This window comes from Engystomops pustulosus, chromosome 6 (assembly GCF_040894005.1).
Source record: "Engystomops pustulosus chromosome 6, aEngPut4.maternal, whole genome shotgun sequence".
Taxonomy (NCBI): Eukaryota; Metazoa; Chordata; class Amphibia; order Anura; family Leptodactylidae; genus Engystomops; species Engystomops pustulosus.
In genome coordinates, this window is record NC_092416.1 from 74,055,719 (window position 1) to 74,069,989 (window position 14,271).

The 14,271-nt window shown below is 39.5% G+C and overlaps 1 protein-coding gene across 3 annotated transcripts in view; it reads right to left on the minus strand.

Annotated features, from left to right (window-relative positions):
• Window positions 1-13,984, minus strand: part of CDON (cell adhesion associated, oncogene regulated) — an 83,471-nt gene extending 69,487 nt beyond the window's left edge. Inside the window, exons 1-3 of one of the 3 annotated variants that reach the window (XM_072156571.1) lie at window positions 13,759-13,984; window positions 4,303-4,380; window positions 1,809-1,873 (exon numbers count right to left, since the gene is read on the minus strand). The gene's annotated coding sequence lies outside the window, so the exon portion shown is untranslated. The remainder of the gene's footprint in view (window positions 1-1,808; window positions 1,874-4,302; window positions 4,381-13,758) is intronic. The other 2 variants (XM_072156570.1, XM_072156573.1) reach the window with 2 other exon arrangements.
• Between the last annotated feature and the right edge of the window lie 287 nt (window positions 13,985-14,271).

The window sequence follows — 14,271 nt, forward strand, 5'->3', positions numbered from 1 at the left end:
TGTGTGTGTGCAGAATTAGTGGGTCATATGTATTGTGTGCAGAATTAGTGTGTCATGTATTGCCTGTGTGTTTCTCATGTATTCATGCACATTATTAAGCCACATTAACATGTACCGGGTCTTGAAGTTCATTGCACCAGATATATTATATTCCAAGTCCTTCTTGGCTTACAATTGCGCTATAATATGTGCCAGGTTAGCATGGAGGTGGTATAGGGTAGAAAAAGTGATAAATGATAAACAGCAGAGAGGACGTCCTTGCATTATATATCTGTTTAATGCAAGGGCTTCCGTCTGCTACACTGATCCCATAGGATCAGACCACATACAGGGCCCATTCTCAAGCGTATATGCAGATGGCCTAAGGCGTACACAGTCTGTTGTAAGCATGTCACAATGTCACAAATTAGGCGTTCAATGGCGGACAGTAGGATACTGGAGTGTCATGCCAGGAAACTTTCTAGAATGTTCACAATTCTGATAGAACCTGATGGGGAGTTGCGTTAGAAATTTTGCTCCACGCCCCAGTGGACTCTAGTTACGCCACTGCTCCTTAGTATAAAATTTGGTGGGTGGTTTGGGCGGCCATGGGCCCCCTAAAAAGCTAGGGCCCGGATTACCGCCCACCATTTTATGATCCACTATTGTACAGCATTTTAGCATTGTCTGTTCAGTGTTACAGTCACTTTATCCAGAACCTACATCATCCAGGGAGGAAGCAGTCCTAGATATTTCTACAATGCATGTGCTCACAGCAATGATAGAGTCTACAACCATAATCCACTTGTAGTGCCCAAACTACAACCATAATCCACTTATTTACCGTGAAGTGCCAACATGGCATTTTAAGCAGTTACTTATTGCTACCTGTTCTTCTACACCATTCAATTGTATCAGCCGCCTAACTCTACCAATACAGTTGAAAGAAAGAGGACAGATGGCTTCTCTCCAGGGTCTCTCTGTACAGGAAGAATGGTGGGTCTAGCAGGAGGACCTCCAAAGATAATGCACTTCTGTCAACACCTTCTCATTTTTTCAGCAGTTCCAAAGAGCCAATGAAGTGTCACTTTAAAATAGCAATGAGAGCAGCAACTCTTAAGTTTTGGTGGATTTGGTCCTGTTTGGTGAACTCTGTCCTGCAGTGATGGCCTGAGTGCCCACAGAAAGGGCTCCAAGTGCCACCTCTGGCACCCGTGCCATAGGTTCGCCACCACTGGTGGAACTGTACGGCTGCAGCAGACTAATGCTGGGCCTGTACAAATTATGGTAAACTGGATGAAACAATCTTTTAATGTGGATAAAAAGCACATACGTTCTTTGTGAGAAAACGCTAAAGAAGACCTGGACATAAAGCAAAGTCTGTCTTTAAGGGTTTCTTCTTTAAAGATAAGCCCCTAGAGATTGGGTCAGTTCTGTGTTTACACTGAAGAGCCAGAAGTCACGTGACCACTGTGGCCAATCAGGGGCCTCAGATGATGCAGGAGGTAAAATGGTAATGTTCAGCAGTGATGTCATTGTTGCTGCTCCCAATAACAGTAGAGATCATCCATTGGTCGCAGTGTTCACATGACTGCTGACACGTGTCGTTCAACCTTCAATGTAAAAATTTAGCCATGGAATGAGGTGCCAAAGCAGGATAATTACATTTAAGTTTTTGTCTTCCCTCTGATCTGGATCCCTGGGGGTTTTCTGACGAAATCAGAAAATCACTTTAAGGAGGATTGGTGAACTGATAAACACTGATAGCCCTGACTATAAATGTTACATTTAAAGGAAATCTACCATTGTTTTCATGCAACATGCATTACCTTGAGAATGCTGTAGATACACTGCAGGCGCTTATCTTGTTTAATCCCTGTCCTGAGTGGTTTTGCTGAAAAAACAATTATAACATTCAGGACCTTGGGAAAGCTGGATCTCTTCAACCTGCCATTGATAAACACATTACACAGAGCTTTCTAGACAGTCCAGACAGGACTAATCAACCTGAGCTAGATTACTTATACACAGCAGCTGTGGGGGATGGTGCAGAGGTTGATTACTTCTGCCATAACACAGTGATTACATCATTCTCTGGTGCAGTGCATAACTAATGTGAGAGGAAAAGTCCTGGAGCCAGGCAATGGAGGGCCAGAGCCTCATTACCATAAGGTTATCATTGTTTTCCAACAACACCACTCAGCTCAGAGATTACACAAGATATACTTCTGCATCAGTGTAGCAACAGCAGTCTCAAGGTATGTTTGGTCCATAATGCATGAAATCAAATGGTAGATTTTCTTCAGACCATAGACAACACCACTACTACCATTAGGGTAATAACTGTACCCCTCAGATATAGTGTGAACTATTTGCTGTCACCTAGCTTTTCAAGAAACGGATACTGAGAAATAGCGATAGAATTTTTATAAACTTATCAGAAGCGGATGACTTATAGTTGCAGGTGAAGTTTTTGTTCTTGAGCAAATACTCATAAGACACCATTAGTTTTCTCATACTCCTTTAGGGGTTACTTCATTATCTTGGCTAGGGGATAATATTTATTTTACCTTTGCACCTTGGTCGGCATTATCCAGTCTCATATCCTATCATCCAATATCTTAAATTCCTTTGCTGTTACTGGAAAGTTAATTATAGATGAATGCCCAAAATTGTTTTAAGGAAAGTGGTTAAGAAATGGTGTTTAATGTGGAAAGTATTGTACAGCTGGAGATTTTAGGAGGAACATGGGTCTCATAAAGCCTCTCTTCTCCAGCTGCTCAATTAATTAAAACAGGCGCTGCATTACTTTGTCTCATTTTTTTGCTATGTGCTCAGGCAGCCATTAGAATAAGTCATGCCAGCGGTGATTGGAGTCGCAGAGCATCGCAGAAGCAGAGGAATCTAGAGTCAGGATATGGCAATGCTCTGCATCCATTAACATGTCAAACAAACTGAGTAAAACTGTGGCGTTTTTCATATGCTGCTCAGGTTAGAAAGGCAGAATGTACTGCAGATATCTATTAAGACTTTGCCATGCTCTTCAGGTGTCACATACTTCAGGATGTGAGAAGGTTCTGTAGACATACAAAACGTAGCAATGCTCTGCAGATTTTGCATACACCAAATAGGGTTCAGTAACAACTGTGTTCTGATGATTAGTAAAAGCATTTTATTTTTGGTCCTCCTGCAGCTTCTGAAGCATACCTCCCAACTTTTTGGCGAGAGAAAGAGGGACAAATAGTCCCTCCATTCTTTCCATAACCATGCCCTTTTTCACATCTCTTGCCCCAAACATAGTATAATATCGACCTTAATGGCCCCCACATAGTATAATGCCCACTTCCTGTGGCCAACCCCCCTGTGGACCAATATAATACCTCTAATGCAACTCAGCAACCCTCTTTAATTTTATCCTCCTTTTACTTTTGTTCCCCAACTTTTACCTATATCCACATAATTATAATGCCCTAGATTTTTGTATTGCTCCCCCCCCTCTCCTCCTCATATTGTGGCCTCCTGTCCTCCATCATTTCTCATATTGTGGCTTCCTGTCCTCCATCCTCATTCATATTGTGGCCTCCAGTACTTCATCCTCCTTCATATTGTGGTCTCCTCCATCCTCCCTCATATTGTGGCCTCCTGCCCTCCATCCTCCCTCAAATTGTGGCCTCCTGTCCTCCATCCTCCCTCATATTGTGGCCTTCTGTCCTCCATCCTCCCTCATATTGTGGCCTTCTGTCCTCCATCCTCCCTCTAATTGTGGCCTCCTGCCCTCCATCCTCCCTCATATTGTGGCCTCCTGTCCTCCATCCTCCCTCATATTGTGGCCTCCTGTCCTCCATCCTCCCTCATACTGTGGCCTTCTCTCCTCCATCCTCCCTCAAATTGTGGCCTCCTCTCCTCCATCTTCCCTCAAATTGTGGCTTCCTGTTTTCCATCCTCCCTCATATTGTGGCCTCCTGTGAAACAAAATAGATAAAAAAGTGCATGCAGAAAAATCAGCATGAAAAATGCAAATAAAATCTGTGTGTGTTGGATGTGGATTTTCTTACAGATTTTTGCATGACAATCTGCAACATTTGCAGACAGCCTTACAGATGATCATTGCAGCCTGGGGCCAAAGATCAGTAAATTACCAGCATCATCAGAAGTTTAAGTGGGCAGAAAGAGCTGTCTGTAACTAGGAGTTGTCTGTAAGTTAAGTGTTCTTAGGTCTGGGACTGTCCGTATACATTTTGCTAAAACTGTCAGAAAACCCAGTTTTTATTACTGGTGCAGTAAAGAAATGTTATAATGTACAAAATCAATGTCTATCAATACCTGGAGTACTCACTAGACCAGGGCCACTCCTCTCTTTCCAGGTTTTGCCATGTCACAGTTCTCCATCTGCTTATTTATCTGAAAGATATAATAAAAGTCTTTCAGTTATATTTCTTTACCATACTAGGAGAATATGCAGGAATTACTCATATAGGTTCCTCATATGACCACTATGTCTAGTAGGTACTAACCACTACATATTGGAAATACCCTGGCTTACTCATGCCATCTTCTGTGCCAGATTCTCATATCTAGGTCAGTTAGGTCATACAGCACAGTTAGCTGTTGTACAATTTAGTAAATTATAGTAAATGTTCCCTCCAGATTTGCCTTACTCCAACATGCCTATTTTTTGAAAAGGAGGTGTAACAGCTATGCATCTAAATTTTCATTACATAAAAGAAAATATGTTGAAACACATTCAAGTATAGACTAAGGTTCCAAAGGTACTGTTGTTGCCCTTATTAGGGCGGAAGCTCCAGCTGATACAAGGGTAATCTAAGGGTCTTTTGTGAAGTTACCATTGGCTTCTTTTGACATTTTTAAAATAAGAGCTACTGTGTTAAGGATGTCCAAGACCTATTAATTTGCTAAAACTCCTCTCCACCATTCAGGGAGATCATCTGTAGTAGTGGATAACCAAAGCACAACACTCTTCTCATTGTGGAGCTGGATTTCTAGACACCCAGCAAACACAAGTTCCAGTGGACATTTTGTGCTAGTAAGAAATGTCCCCTATATAAATCATCAAAGCACTTACAGTATAGGTGGCAATTGACAAGTGGCTAGGTACAAAAACTCTTAGGGCAAGGCTCTGCTAGTATTGCAAGATATATAATTGTATCTGGGACCTGGACATGAGCAACAGGTTCTTGAGGTTATGCAGTTGCAAATTGGGGTCTTCATGGATGACTCTTGTATTTCCAGCACATCCCCCAATATGCACAGTTAGATTTAAAGGAAACCTACCATTTCAAATGGTCGGTGTAAGCTGTAAACACCGAGCACCAGCTCAGGGTGAGCTGGTGCCGGTGCTTAGTTTTGTTAGTGTTATAAACCGCGGTATCGCGGTTTTAACACTTTTTAAACTTTATAGCAGAAACTGCTTCGGCGCTGCGTGCGCACGATCGTGCGTGCGCCTACATAGGAAATGCCGCAGGCGTTGCGCGCGCACGGTCGCGTGCAGCGCCGAAGCAGCTTCTGCTATAAAGTTTAAAAAGTGTTAAAACCGCAATACCACGGTTTATAACACTAACGAAACTAAGCACCGGCACCTGAGCTGGTGCTCGGTGTTTACAGCTTACACCGACCATTTGAAATGGTAGGTTTCCTTTAAACCTACTTGAACTCTTGAACTCTATGTCTTGTTCTTTATCCTTTACTTGAATAATTTTTGCAGTGGTGAAGGGGCAAATTATCCTGTGTAGAGAGTTTGCTGCCATTGGGAAATACCTTTGTCTTTAATGTATCAGCATTAACCTTTTTTTTTTGCAATTTGTGCCTTCTTCTGGAATGGGAGCAGATGGGCTAGCTCCCCATATCCATCTGTAGAACTTGGGTACCAATGGCCATGTTGTTGGTTGACCTGTTGTCTTTGCCTGCACCAATTTTACTGGGCCCCACTTACAACAAACTGAGAAGGCCCCACAAGACCTGCTGTTTTTATGGACCTTATAGTCTAACCATCATAATTTGGACTCTCCACATCCTTATGTTTTTCCATTTTTCCTCCTAGTTTTAGGCAATGTTTTCTTGCTGTGGTTTTGCAGCAGTTTTACCATCTGTCTAGACAAATAAATGGCTTATACCATGGTTTAGTCTTAATGCATGTACAACTACATAAAATGCAAAATATGAACACAGCTCTAAAGATAGTGATGGTGATGAGTGTAACATTGTGACACACTTTACCAAACCCAAAAATTAGATCGTAGGGCACCATAGCTCCCTATGTTTTCCTAAAAAAAAAACTACGAAAGAATTGCTGGATCCAAACAGATTTGGGGATTAGAGTAGTATATCATCATCCTGTGCTTTAACACTCAGGACAGGTTTGTTTCTTGATTCGGGGTCTGTTCAGTTCCTCAATGTATATGATAGACGTAATAATCTCCCAAACGTTTACATTCCCATCACACAGCACAGGTCCACATTGCCTTTTATAGGCTGAAGCCTCACACGGTTACTGTAAACATGCCTGGGTTTCGCTTGGCAGTGGGTACTATCTCACACCAAGGATGTTTAACTATTCCTCCCTTAGGATGATAGAAGCCACCAGCCTGTGTTAGCTCTACACTCCCAACATACCCTATGCTGATGTCCCTATTCAAAGGAAGTTCACAAATCAGTTTTAAAGTTTTTCTTTGTGCTAATTATATTGGCAGTTTCCTTATACGAGCCAATCAGCTTTGTGTTTCCTATGGAATGCCGGTCATAGGTCATACCCTATTTTTAGGGTATAAACAGTTTCAAAGCTAATACTGTTTTACCGCAGTTTTCTAAAAAAAGGAAAAAGAGAAACCAAAATACAAATAGTCTTGGTTAAAAATAACTATGCACTGAAGAAATGTAATGTTTTTTCCTTGTTTTCTTTTACATAATATACCCTAAATAACCATTTTATGTCTACAGCTCCCAGACTAATTTTTGTCTATTGTAACATACTATTGTTATTGTACCTTCTATCTGTTCCATACTTTTTCATAATGTATTATTCATAAAATTCAGTCTCTGACCTTCTAAAAGATAGGCACATTCTTCATCTAGAATACTCGGTGCTGCTGCTCCTGGGACCTTGGCCGGGCATAGTACACATTTGTGTGAAAGTAGCCTAATTCTGTGACCACTGCCATTATAGCTGCACTCTTTTTCATTCTGTGCTACTAGTTATGCCTATATTTGGCTTTCACTACTTTTAGAGCATCTTTACTGCAAAAAAAAGGCGTTGAGAAGTACATGGTACCAAGAACTGTTTCCATGGCACTGGATCAACTTAGTACAAATTAGGTCAACTCAATTTTACTTGTATCTGATACTACATAGTTTTACATTGCAGGTACCAAGGGAGCCAAAGCAGTAGTACAGAGTTGGGTGTCAAAACTGACCCAGTGAAATAACAGCCAATGTTATGATATATTTTGTGCCCACATCATGGCCCCTAATGTTCTGTAACATCATCCTATGACCGGATAGATCAGCTACTTCTCTCCTCCCTTCTCTCCTCTCTTGCAGCCATCATTCTGGTGATCTGAACGACTACAGACTGTTTCATCCCTGCCCACTCTAATATTACATTGTGCTGCTTACATTTATTCATCCCTAAGGTGAAAACATCTCTATTAAATACTGTATTATCTGTCAGGTTCTTAAAACAACATCTAGTTGTATCTTTCTATTCATTTAGTTTATTTTGAGTTGCAACAATTAAACTTATAGACAGATGATGGAGTTTGGGATGTACACCTGTATAACCAGGTACATTCTGAAGATGTAAAAAAAAGTTTGGATCCTCTTATAAGCAGTTTTGGCAGTTAGTTTTCATTTATGTTTCTCAGAAAGAGATAAAGAAAGGTGAAACCGAATTTTTAGGACATGTGTAATTATTGTGAATTTTAATTCTCTCCATGGCTCATTCATAAAAATTTTACAATCTTCCTGACATCTTTATTTACAGAACATTTATATTAATAAGACTTAAGTTCCATACCTGATATCATTGCTGCAAAGAAAACAAGAAATGCACTGCTGTGGCTAAAACACTTACAGATGTCAACAATCCTCAATACTCCAGCAAAGCTCTACACTTCCTAACTTTTGTTACATTCCAGTCATCAGACACTTCAGATAGGAATCCCATATCAAAGATACCTATTATTATTTCATGCCCCTGACAAAAACAATATCACCTACAATGGGTATGAGAAGTATTCAGACTCCTTTAAATTTTCACTCTTTGTTTCATTGTAGCCAATTTGTAAGAACAAACAAGTTCTTTTGCTCATTAGTGTGAACCCCATCCTGACAGAAAAAGATACAGAAATGTACTTATTTTTGCTAACGCATTAATCAAGAAAAACTGAAATATCACATGGTATTAGTATTCAGATCCTTTTCTGTGACACTCATATTTATCACACATGCTGTTCATTTACATCTGATCCTCCTTAAGATTGGTTCTAGTCCTTCTTTGGAGACCTGTCACATAGCTCACAGTGCATGTCAGAGTACACGAGAATCATGGGGTCTTAGGAACTGCCCAAGGAGCTCAGAGACAGAATTGTGTCAAGTCACAGATATGATGATCAAGCCTACATAAAGTTTGCAAAAAAAACATTTGAAGGACTCAAGGACAATGAGAAATAAGATTCTCTGGTCTGATGGGATGAAGATTTAACTTTTGGTGTGAATTCTAAGCAATATGTGTGGAGAAAACCCAGCACTACTCATCACCTACCAAATACAATCCCAACAGTGAAACATGGTGGTGGTAGCATCATGATATGGGTTTTTTTTTAGCTGCAGGGACAGGACGACTGTTTGCAATTGTAGGAAAGATGAATATAGTCAAGAACAGAGATATCCTGGATGAAAACCTCTTCCAGAGTGCTCTGGACCTCAGACTAGGCCGAAGGTTTACCTTACAACAAGAAAATGACTCTAAGCACACAGCTATAATAACAAAAATCAAAAATATCTACACTTCTGTTTTTTGTTCTGTCATGATGGGGTGCAGAGTTTACATTAATGATCCAATGGGTTGCAATGAATCAAAGAGTGAAAAATGTAAACTTTCCCACTGTAAATACAATATATTACCATGAGTTGTCAAATTCTAAATTCTCCAGCGCCCATAGAGTTCACATGCTGTATAGTCTCCCACCCATCCATGACATCATGGTGATAATCATCTCTGTGACATCATGATCTACAAGGTTATTACCTGTGAGATAATTGCATGATCCATGCCATCATGTTTTTGCCAGTTATATCATTTTAGCATCATAAGTGCTAAGATAAAGTTTTCATATGAAAAATCATTCTTTCATCTCTGATAAGTCTATATCAGGGATGGCAAACCTTTTAGAGGCCGAGTGCCCAAACACCAACCAAAATCCACTTATTTACCGTTAAGTGGCAACATGGCATTTTAAGCAGTAGCTTATTGTTACCTGTTCTTCCCCATCTTTTAATTGTATCGGCCGCCCAAGGCCACCAATACAGTTGAAAGAAGGAGGGCAAATTCAGACTGTCATTGTAGCTTCACTTCAGCAGGAGGACCTCCAAAGATCTTCTGTCAAAACCTTTTCATTTTTCCCTCAGTTCCAAACAGTCAATGAAGTGTCGCTTTAAAATAGTGCTGAGAGCAGCATCTCTTAAGTTGGATGGGACTGCAGGAAGATTTGGTGGATTTGGTCCTGTTTCGTGAACTCTTTCCTGGTGCAATGGCCGGAGTGCCCAGAAAAAGGGCTCTGAGTGCCACCTCTGGTACCCGTGCCATAGGTTCACCACCACTGCTCTATATCATCATTTGGTAATGTGGGCCATCCTAAGCGGGTGACGATTTATATGTTACAACATCTTTTGGATAAATTAATGGTATATGTGACAACAAAAAACTGTACAATATTTTATCAGAGAAAATGCTTCCTTGTCCAGTTGCTTTGGGGGAGATTTATCAACACATCTATGCCAGTTATTGTCTCATTGCAAGAATTTGCGATTCTAATAGCGACTATGCCACCTCCTCACCATGTGAGCGAGACATAGGGGGCGTGGTCGCTATCATATATCGACGTCGTCAGTGTATGATTAATTTCCCCCTTTGCTCTTGCTTAATTCAGAGTACATAGAAGATCTATGAAGAAGAGAGCAGGAACAGTGAGTCACAGCAGCTAAGTCTGCAAGAAATTAGAGAATAGTCCAGAAACACTTGTCCTGCTGTGAGATACACTTTCTTTGCTATTAAAGGCCGATTTCCTTAACAAGTAAACACAAATTAGGAGTTATTTTACTACAATTTTGACAAGTAGAAATATATGATTAAATTTATTATATATGGGATTGTTCATATGGAATCAACCACCAAACAACCAATGAACTGTATCTATGGTTTTATAGCTCACAGAGCTACAAGCAATCAGAAAGATGAGATTATTATTTTGAATATAACAAATAGACATATAAACATGTTTCTAGGTACGATACAATCAAATATAGAGGTGTTTGAATTCATAAGTCTCTAAAGGTGACTAATCTCAGGCAATACATGACTCTTCTCAGCTCATTGGCATAACTTTGGAAGGGATTTTACAAACGGTGGGATTCCACATAATTCTAGAAATTATATTTCATACTATAGATGAGGGTGGTAGTAGTTTAATAGGGTAAAATCAGATGACAAAGTCCCTTTAAAAGTTGTGGGTCACCCAACTTTCCCAGAAACAGGTAAAAGAAAACAGCTGCTCAACCAACCACCACCAATTGCACAGAACAGTTTATGTTTTTCCATCTTTTAGGGGTAAATGATCTCCTTTTTTTTACCTATAAGGAACATTGGACAGTGGATTCTGGTACATTCTCCAGAGAAATAATTATCAAAGCATGGGAATTTGTTTAGCAAAACCAGTGACCTAATCAGCAGAAAATATCTATGTAAAGGGAGGAAAACGCAGGAAATGATGGATGTTAATGTCTCCCAGGCTCAGGATAACTGCTGCAGAGTGCACTGCTTTTCTGCCCAATTACTGCTTTATATGTTGTGTAATGTATAACTTATTTCTATATGATGAAGGGTTAACCCATGGCAACATACTACTGACTGTAACAAGAGAAGGGAACAGAGGCACTGAATTACAGTTTGCAGGTCATATAGACCATAACTCTGCACAAAGCTTTAATGTGTATGTGAAAGAGCCACAAAGTACATATAAAGTATTATAAAAGATGTAACAACACTACATAATCTGTACAGACCACTGGTACAGAACATGATTGGCAGCTCTTGTATGATCTATCTATCCAATATGTTTAGATGTACCATTCTATCTTATATTTTATGTATCCAAAATAACTGAGGTCTACTTTGGGACTTTTTAGCTGTGCTGTTCACTAATGAAATAAAATGCAGATTTTTGTCTAAAAGAGGTGGTAAAATAATTTTAGAGTCATTTTAGATATTCTGAAACTGTATAACAAACCCTAGTACGGTAAGTCTCATAAAGAGATTGGAACAGTAGGATGCCAGTTATATCAAGTATGCAACTGACAGCTCCAGCATGATTGTGTGAACAGGATGTAGGACTTAAGCCACCAATTCTTTAAAGGACACAGTGAAATATTAGTAGGAAAATCTCCAATCCCAGTGATTAATATAGAACGTAGTAATGCACCAAATGCGCCTGTCCCAAATCATAAACATCAGTACTGTCACAATGTAACAGAAACTTGAAGCCTGTCACATTGAGGGATCATTTTAGGGAACATTTCTGTACTCAGCATATGAGAAAGAGATAGAGGTGGAGATTAACAGATGCATTAAAATAGAATAACTATTTACATGTTGACAACAATATCTTTACCATTGAATCTTCATAATTCCTTTGATTCATCTAAAATTTCAAACCTGACAAATTGATTCTGCCGTCTATATCCCTGTTAAACGGGTCCATAGAAGAAATATGGTTATATACACAAACTAAATATAATATTCAATTCAAGATTATGTTTGAGAGTTATGGGGAGTTATTTTCTATCTTTTTCTGTATAAGGATTCAGTTTACTTTTAATTTAAACGGAACAGTGATGGGAGCAACATTGCCCCCATCATGTTGTTTGGATATATTTTAACAGAAGCTGCCAATGTGGTGAGTCTTACTCTACAATCACACAAACAGACAATGAGGAGAGGAAGAGGAGGCAATAATATGGAAAAAGAACAAAAACTAATATCACACAGTTGACATTAAAAAGACAAAGATGCTTGATTATTCAGGAGAAGTTGCATTAAATACCACATAATAGTTATTACTATTATTGTTGTAATTTATATTCTTATGGATTTTATTTGTAAATCAATCATTCCCTCTTGTATGTTATTCTACACAAGTCATCTACATCTACTGTGTTAATCTTTTCATTAGCCTTAACTTTCCTGGTAGGGCACAACACATTAGCAATAGCAGCATTGAGCCCCATATTGGTCTAGTCTGCATCAAACGTGACAACTAATGATATCAAAAAGCTATCCAAATGTTTTTATTTTTTGGAAAATATTTGACATTGTATCTGCTATAGAGGACGTCACTCAACTCCTCAATGGATAATCGTCCCTTGCTAAGGACAACAGAAAAGAAAGGTGAACTTTTCAGCCAGTGGTACTGGACATCATCATTCTATTTGCTTCCATTTACTAGAATGTAGTTTTTAGCCTCAGTGCAGACACAACATTTATTTTTCAGTGAGTGCCATGTGTGTGTTTAGCCTGTGCCGCTGCTGTGCTCACATCTGGCGCTGTGAACACAGGATCTTCCCGATATAATGTGAATTTACTTTAAAACTGTTAAAGGAAACAAATAAAGCAATTTTGTGGTTAACAGTCAAAGGCTGAAATCCAAGCGATCTCCGTAAACATACACTCCGGCCTGCGAGACTTGGAAACTGTGTCTGAGCGTGGCCACAATTAACTCTTACAGTGCTAGTCAACAGTCAAGCATCATTCGAGAAGATCCAATTAGATTTGCGCCATTGTAATGCTATAGTTTCTCTACAATGATACACTGTATGTAGCCTAATCTTAATTAACGATTTTGATTGAAAGAGCTGAAGTTACATTTTCGAGTTGCCCGCAATACTACGGTACAACACATATAACACAAATACATATCACCATAATTTGTGATAAATTACAAACTTAGCTGTGCTATACCTTGCATTTAGTTCAAACTGCAGAGTGTACTGACTGTGTATCTAAGTATATTCACTAAGGTTCGTTCTCATTTCTTACAACCTGTCAAATCTTTTGCTATTTGGCTGATGACTCGTCTGAATCAATTGGTTCTGAAATTTTCAATGTTGTCGCAGAAATGTGAACCAGTTATCTGGACTGAATTTGTTGTCATATCAAAGATGAGTTTTAGCAGAGTTGGCACAGACAATAGAAGTGAAGAGTTTGCCATTTGAAAAAGAGTGCTAATAGTAGAGTATAGCATGTCATACAGAAGAGTAGCAGGGTGTCTTACAGAAGTAACTGTCAGAGGTAGCAGCGCTGAGTTAGGTGGCACAGTGCAAGGTGATATCACAATGCCTCATTTTTGGATTCCCATAGAACTGCAGATTAACCTATTAACTATCTCAGCAAACCTGTGGGTAAAACCAGTTATCGATTTTTGATGACCCATGTCATACGAGGACTATGGAAATGGTTAATTAGCGGACACTCTTTACTGTAACAGAACTTACCTCCTCGTTGCCCTGAAACGTCTTGTGTCGCAGCTTGGTCCGACTAACACTCTTCTCAGGCAGCAGATACTTCAGTCATCTCTTCCTACAGAGCTCAGCCCCTCCACTGTGGCTTTCTGCCCAGTGACTCTTGCTTAGCAGCCAAGGAAACTTTCTCTGAAGAGAGAATGAGAGCCAGAAATCGCTTTGAAACGAAGACACAGAGAGGACGAGGGCGGAAGGGAAGGTTCTTGTCTTCGTTTGTTCTGTAAAAAAAAAAATCGCAAGAAATTTTTTTTTATTTTGGAAATTGACAACACATGCCTGCTGTATGTAGCAGAGGCCTAGTAAACAGCCCATCCTCAACGAACATGTCGCCACGGCAACAAACATGCAGGAAATAGCCAAGATAACAGGAATAGTGACTAAAAAGCATATGTTTTGCATGGAAAGTCAACCCCCCCATCTTTTTTTTTTCTGCTTCTGATTATTTCTGAATGTGAACATGGTGCATTAATGTAAATTTATTACATG